This window comes from Paramisgurnus dabryanus, chromosome 2 (genome assembly GCF_030506205.2).
Source record: "Paramisgurnus dabryanus chromosome 2, PD_genome_1.1, whole genome shotgun sequence".
In the NCBI taxonomy this organism is placed as follows: Eukaryota; Metazoa; Chordata; class Actinopteri; order Cypriniformes; family Cobitidae; genus Paramisgurnus; species Paramisgurnus dabryanus.
In genome coordinates this window covers 11,099,701-11,104,700 of record NC_133338.1, presented here as the reverse complement: position 1 = coordinate 11,104,700, position 5,000 = coordinate 11,099,701, and the positions used below count along the sequence as shown (strand labels likewise).

The window sequence follows — 5,000 nt, the reverse complement described above, 5'->3', positions numbered from 1 at the left end:
CTTACAGACAGGAAGCATTTACAAAAATTACATAAATAAATAATTAATTAAAAGCTTACAGCACCTGGTATTCCCAGGCGGTCTCCCATCCAAGTACTTACCAGGCCCAACCCTGCTTGGCTTCCGAGATCAGACGAGAGCGAGCGTGCTCAGGGTGGTGTGGCCGTTAGCAAGGACTGATTCGATTCGAGAGACACTTCAAGACTAATGTGGCAACGCCATGCCATCAGTCTACGCTTACAGAAAGGATGCATTTACAAAAATTTACATCAATAAATAAATAATTTATTAAAAGCTTACAGCACCTGGTATTCCCAGGCGGTCTCCCATCCAAGTACTAACCCGGCCCGACCCTGTTTGGCTTCTGAGATCAGACGAGAGCGGGCGTGCTCAGGATGGTGTGGCTGTAAGCAAGTGCTGAATCGATTCGAGACACACTTCAAGACAAATGTGGCAACGCCATGCCATCAGCCTACGCTTACAGAAAGGATGCATTTACAAAAAATTACATAAATAAATAAATAATTAATTAAATGCTTACAGCACCTGGTATTCCCAGGCGGTCTCCCATCCAAGTACTAACCAGGCCCGACCCTGCTTGGCTTCCGAGATCAGACGAGAGCGGGCGTGCTCAGGGTGGTGTGGCCGTAAGCGAGTGCTGTCTCGATTCGACAGACACTTCAAAACTAATGTGGCAACGCCATGCCATGGGAGAACGCTTACAGAAAGGACGCATGCATGTGAAAAAATGACATAAATAAATAATTAATTAATTAGTAAAATGCTTACAGCACCTGGTATTCCCAGGCGGTCTCCCATCCAAGTACTAACCAGGTCCGACCCTGCTTGGCTTCCGAGATCAGACGAGAGCGGGCGTGCTCAGGGTGGTGTGGCTGTAACAGAGTGCTGGCTCGATTCGAGAGACACTTCAAGACAAATGTGGCAACGCCATGCCATCGGTGAACGCTTACAGAAAGGACGCATTCATGGGAAAAAATGACATAAATAAATAATTAATTAAATGCTTACAGCACCTGGTATTCCCAAGCAGTCTCCCATCCAAGTACTAACCAGGCCCGACCCTGCTTGGCTTCCGAGATCAGACGAGAGCGGGCGTGCTCAGGGTGGTGTGGCCGTAAGCGAGTGCTGTCTCGATTCGAGAGACACTTCAAAACTAATGTGGCAACGCCATGCCATGGGAGAACGCTTACAGAAAGGACGCATTCATGGGAAAAAATGACATGAATAATTAATTAATTAAATGCTTACAGCACCTGGTATTCCCAGGCGGTCTCCCATCCAAGTACTAACCAGACCCGACCCTGCTTGGCTTCCGAGATCAGACGAGAGCGGGCGCGCTCAGGGTGGTGTGGCCGTAAGCGAGTGTTGACTCGATTCGAGAGACACTTCAAGACTACTGTGGCAACGCCATGCCATTAGCCTACGCTTACAGACAGGAAGCATTTACAAAAATTACATAAATAAATAATTAATTAAAAGCTTACAGCACCTGGTATTCCCAGGCGGTCTCCTATCCAAGTACTTACCAGGCCCAACCCTGCTTGGCTTCCGAGATCAGACGAGAGCGAGCGTGCTCAGGGTGGTGTGGCCGTTAGCAAGGACTGATTCGATTCGAGAGACACTTCAAGACTAATGTGGCAACGCCATGCCATCAGCCTACGCTTACAGAAAGGATGCATTTACAAAAATTTACATCAATAAATAAATAATTTATTAAAAAGCTTACAGCACCTGGTATTCCCAGGCGGTCTCCCATCCAAGTACTAACCAGGCCCGACCCTGCTTGGCTTCCGAGGTCAGACGAGAGCGGGCATGCTCAGGGTGGTGTGGCCGTAAGCAAGTGCTGACTCGATTCGAGACACACTTCAAGACTAATGTGGCAACGCCATGACATCGGTGAATGCTTACAAAAAGGATGCATTCATGGGAAAAGATGACATAAATAAACAATTAATTAATTAATTAAATGCTTACAGCACCTGGAATTCCCAGGCGATCTCCCATCCAAGTACTAACCAGGCCCGACCCTGCTTGGCTTCCGAGATCAGACAAGTGCGGGCGTGCTCAGGTTGGTGTGGCCGTAAACGAGTGCTGTCTCGATTCGAGAGACACTTCAAGACAAATGTGGCAACGCCATGCCATCGGTGAACGCTTACAGAAAGGACGCATTCATGTGAAAAAATGACATAAATAAATAATTAATTAATTAAATGCTTACAGCACCTGGTATTCCCAGGCGGTCTCCCATACAAGTACTAACCAGGCCCGACCCTGCTTGGCTTCCGAGATCAGACGAGAGCGGGCGCGCTCAGGGTGGTGTGGCCGTAAGCGAGTGTTGACTCGATTCGAGAGACACTTCAAGACTACTGTGGCAACGCCATGCCATTAGCCTACGCTTACAGACAGGAAGCATTTACAAAAATTACATAAATAAATAATTAATTAAAAGCTTACAGCACCTGGTATTCCAGGGCGGTCTCCCATCCAAGTACTTACCAGGCCCAACCCTGCTTGGCTTCCGAGATCAGACGAGAGCGAGCGTGCTCAGGGTGGTGTGGCCGTTAGCAAGGACTGATTCGATTCGAGAGACACTTCAAGACTAATGTGGCAACGCCATGCCATCAGCCTACGCTTACAGAAAGGATGCATTTACAAAAATTTACATCAATAAATAAATAATTTATTAAAAGCTTACAGCACCTGGTATTCCCAGGCGGTCTCCCATCCAAGTACTAACCCGGCCCGACCCTGCTTGGCTTCTGAGATCAGACGAGAGCGGGCGTGCTCAGGGTGGTGTGGCTGTAAGCAAGTGCTGAATCGATTCGAGACACACTTCAAGACAAATGTGGCAACGCCATGCCATCAGCCTACGCTTACAGAAAGGATGCATTTACAAAAAATTACATAAATGAATAAATAATTAATTAAATGCTTACAGCACCTGGTATTCCCAGGCGGTCTCCCATCCAAGTACTAACCAGGCCCGACCCTGCTTGGCTTCCGAGATCAGACGAGAGCGGGCGTGCTCAGGGTGGTGTGGCCGTAACAGAGTGCTGGCTCGATTCGAGAGACACTTCAAGACAAATGTGGCAACGCCATGCCATCGGTGAACGCTTACAGAAAGGACGCATTCATGGGAAAAAATGACATAAATAAATAATTAATTAAATGCTTACAGCACCTGGTATTCCCAAGCAGTCTCCCATCCAAGTACTAACCAGGCCCGACCCTGCTTGGCTTCCGAGATCAGACGAGAGCGGGCGTGCTCAGGGTGGTGTGGCCGTAAGCGAGTGCTGTCTCGATTCGAGAGACACTTCAAAACTAATGTGGCAACGCCATGCCATGGGAGAACGCTTACAGAAAGGACGCATTCATGGGAAAAAATGACATGAATAATTAATTAATTAAATGCTTACAGCACCTGGTATTCCCAGGCGGTCTCCCATCCAAGTACTAACCAGGCCCGACCCTGCTTGGCTTCCGAGATCAGACGAGAGCGGGCGCGCTCAGGGTGGTGTGGCCGTAAGCGAGTGTTGACTCGATTCGAGAGACACTTCAAGACTACTGTGGCAACGCCATGCCATTAGCCTACGCTTACAGACAGGAAGCATTTACAAAAATTACATAAATAAATAATTAATTAAAAGCTTACAGCACCTGGTATTCCCAGGCGGTCTCCTATCCAAGTACTTACCAGGCCCAACCCTGCTTGGCTTCCGAGATCAGACGAGAGCGAGCGTGCTCAGGGTGGTGTGGCCGTTAGCAAGGACTGATTCGATTCGAGAGACACTTCAAGACTAATGTGGCAACGCCATGCCATCAGCCTACGCTTACAGAAAGGATGCATTTACAAAAATTTACATCAATAAATAAATAATTTATTAAAAAGCTTACAGCACCTGGTATTCCCAGGCGGTCTCCCATCCAAGTACTAACCAGGCCCGACCCTGCTTGGCTTCCGAGATCAGACGAGAGCGAGCGTGCTCAGGGTGGTGTGGCCGTTAGCAAGGACTGATTCGATTCGAGAGACACTTCAAGACTAATGTGGCAACGCCATGCCATCAGCCTACGCTTACAGAAAGGATGCATTTACAAAAATTTACATCAATAAATAAATAATTTATTAAAAAGCTTACAGCACCTGGTATTCCCAGGCGGTCTCCCATCCAAGTACTAACCAGGCCCGACCCTGCTTGGCTTCCGAGGTCAGACGAGAGCGGGCATGCTCAGGGTGGTGTGGCCGTAAGCAAGTGCTGACTCGATTCGAGACACACTTCAAGACTAATGTGGCAACGCCATGACATCGGTGAATGCTTACAAAAAGGATGCATTCATGGGAAAAGATGACATAAATAAACAATTAATTAATTAATTAAATGCTTACAGCACCTGGAATTCCCAGGCGATCTCCCATCCAAGTACTAACCAGGCCCGACCCTGCTTGGCTTCCGAGATCAGACAAGTGCGGGCGTGCTCAGGTTGGTGTGGCCGTAAACGAGTGCTGTCTCGATTCGAGAGACACTTCAAGACAAATGTGGCAACGCCATGCCATCGGTGAACGCTTACAGAAAGGACGCATTCATGTGAAAAAATGACATAAATAAATAATTAATTAATTAAATGCTTACAGCACCTGGTATTCCCAGGCGGTCTCCCATACAAGTACTAACCAGGCCCGACCCTGCTTGGCTTCCGAGATCAGACGAGAGCGGGCGCGCTCAGGGTGGTGTGGCCGTAAGCGAGTGTTGACTCGATTCGAGAGACACTTCAAGACTACTGTGGCAACGCCATGCCATTAGCCTACGCTTACAGACAGGAAGCATTTACAAAAATTACATAAATAAATAATTAATTAAAAGCTTACAGCACCTGGTATTCCAGGGCGGTCTCCCATCCAAGTACTTACCAGGCCCAACCCTGCTTGGCTTCCGAGATCAGACGAGAGCGAGCGTGCTCAGGGTGGTGTGGCCGTTAGCAAG

General features: G+C 48.0%; 12 non-coding genes and 9 pseudogenes across 12 annotated transcripts; all 21 read right to left on the bottom strand.

Annotated features, from left to right (window-relative positions):
• Nucleotides 1–52: 52 nt before the first annotated feature.
• On the bottom strand, nt 53–171 carry LOC135785230 (5S ribosomal RNA). Its single transcript, XR_010546533.1, has one exon. It is a non-coding gene; the product is annotated as a 5S ribosomal RNA (ribosomal RNA).
• A 122-nt stretch (nt 172–293) lies between these two features.
• Nucleotides 294–412, bottom strand: LOC135784149 (5S ribosomal RNA; annotated as a pseudogene).
• Nucleotides 413–534: 122 nt separating this feature from the next.
• LOC135784205 (5S ribosomal RNA) lies at nt 535–653 on the bottom strand. Its single transcript, XR_010545995.1, has one exon. It is a non-coding gene; the product is annotated as a 5S ribosomal RNA (ribosomal RNA).
• Nucleotides 654–782: 129 nt separating this feature from the next.
• Nucleotides 783–901, bottom strand: LOC135784265 (5S ribosomal RNA; annotated as a pseudogene).
• Nucleotides 902–1,022: 121 nt separating this feature from the next.
• LOC135785176 (5S ribosomal RNA) lies at nt 1,023–1,141 on the bottom strand. Its single transcript, XR_010546483.1, has one exon. It is a non-coding gene; the product is annotated as a 5S ribosomal RNA (ribosomal RNA).
• A 121-nt stretch (nt 1,142–1,262) lies between these two features.
• Nucleotides 1,263–1,381, bottom strand: LOC135785023 (5S ribosomal RNA). The gene has a single exon (XR_010546336.1). It is a non-coding gene; the product is annotated as a 5S ribosomal RNA (ribosomal RNA).
• Nucleotides 1,382–1,498: 117 nt separating this feature from the next.
• On the bottom strand, nt 1,499–1,617 carry LOC135784202 (5S ribosomal RNA; annotated as a pseudogene).
• Nucleotides 1,618–1,740: 123 nt separating this feature from the next.
• On the bottom strand, nt 1,741–1,859 carry LOC135785040 (5S ribosomal RNA). The gene has a single exon (XR_010546352.1). It is a non-coding gene; the product is annotated as a 5S ribosomal RNA (ribosomal RNA).
• A 129-nt stretch (nt 1,860–1,988) lies between these two features.
• LOC135784634 (5S ribosomal RNA) lies at nt 1,989–2,107 on the bottom strand (annotated as a pseudogene).
• A 125-nt stretch (nt 2,108–2,232) lies between these two features.
• On the bottom strand, nt 2,233–2,351 carry LOC135784929 (5S ribosomal RNA). The gene has a single exon (XR_010546243.1). It is a non-coding gene; the product is annotated as a 5S ribosomal RNA (ribosomal RNA).
• Nucleotides 2,352–2,468: 117 nt separating this feature from the next.
• On the bottom strand, nt 2,469–2,587 carry LOC135784244 (5S ribosomal RNA; annotated as a pseudogene).
• A 122-nt stretch (nt 2,588–2,709) lies between these two features.
• LOC135785191 (5S ribosomal RNA) lies at nt 2,710–2,828 on the bottom strand. Its single transcript, XR_010546497.1, has one exon. It is a non-coding gene; the product is annotated as a 5S ribosomal RNA (ribosomal RNA).
• Nucleotides 2,829–2,950: 122 nt separating this feature from the next.
• Nucleotides 2,951–3,069, bottom strand: LOC135784000 (5S ribosomal RNA; annotated as a pseudogene).
• A 121-nt stretch (nt 3,070–3,190) lies between these two features.
• LOC135785175 (5S ribosomal RNA) lies at nt 3,191–3,309 on the bottom strand. Its single transcript, XR_010546482.1, has one exon. It is a non-coding gene; the product is annotated as a 5S ribosomal RNA (ribosomal RNA).
• Nucleotides 3,310–3,430: 121 nt separating this feature from the next.
• LOC135784934 (5S ribosomal RNA) lies at nt 3,431–3,549 on the bottom strand. Its single transcript, XR_010546248.1, has one exon. It is a non-coding gene; the product is annotated as a 5S ribosomal RNA (ribosomal RNA).
• Nucleotides 3,550–3,666: 117 nt separating this feature from the next.
• LOC135784201 (5S ribosomal RNA) lies at nt 3,667–3,785 on the bottom strand (annotated as a pseudogene).
• Nucleotides 3,786–3,908: 123 nt separating this feature from the next.
• Nucleotides 3,909–4,027, bottom strand: LOC135785194 (5S ribosomal RNA). The gene has a single exon (XR_010546499.1). It is a non-coding gene; the product is annotated as a 5S ribosomal RNA (ribosomal RNA).
• A 123-nt stretch (nt 4,028–4,150) lies between these two features.
• On the bottom strand, nt 4,151–4,269 carry LOC135785039 (5S ribosomal RNA). The gene has a single exon (XR_010546351.1). It is a non-coding gene; the product is annotated as a 5S ribosomal RNA (ribosomal RNA).
• A 129-nt stretch (nt 4,270–4,398) lies between these two features.
• On the bottom strand, nt 4,399–4,517 carry LOC135784633 (5S ribosomal RNA; annotated as a pseudogene).
• A 125-nt stretch (nt 4,518–4,642) lies between these two features.
• LOC135784928 (5S ribosomal RNA) lies at nt 4,643–4,761 on the bottom strand. The gene has a single exon (XR_010546242.1). It is a non-coding gene; the product is annotated as a 5S ribosomal RNA (ribosomal RNA).
• A 117-nt stretch (nt 4,762–4,878) lies between these two features.
• Nucleotides 4,879–4,997, bottom strand: LOC135784243 (5S ribosomal RNA; annotated as a pseudogene).
• Between the last annotated feature and the right edge of the window lie 3 nt (nt 4,998–5,000).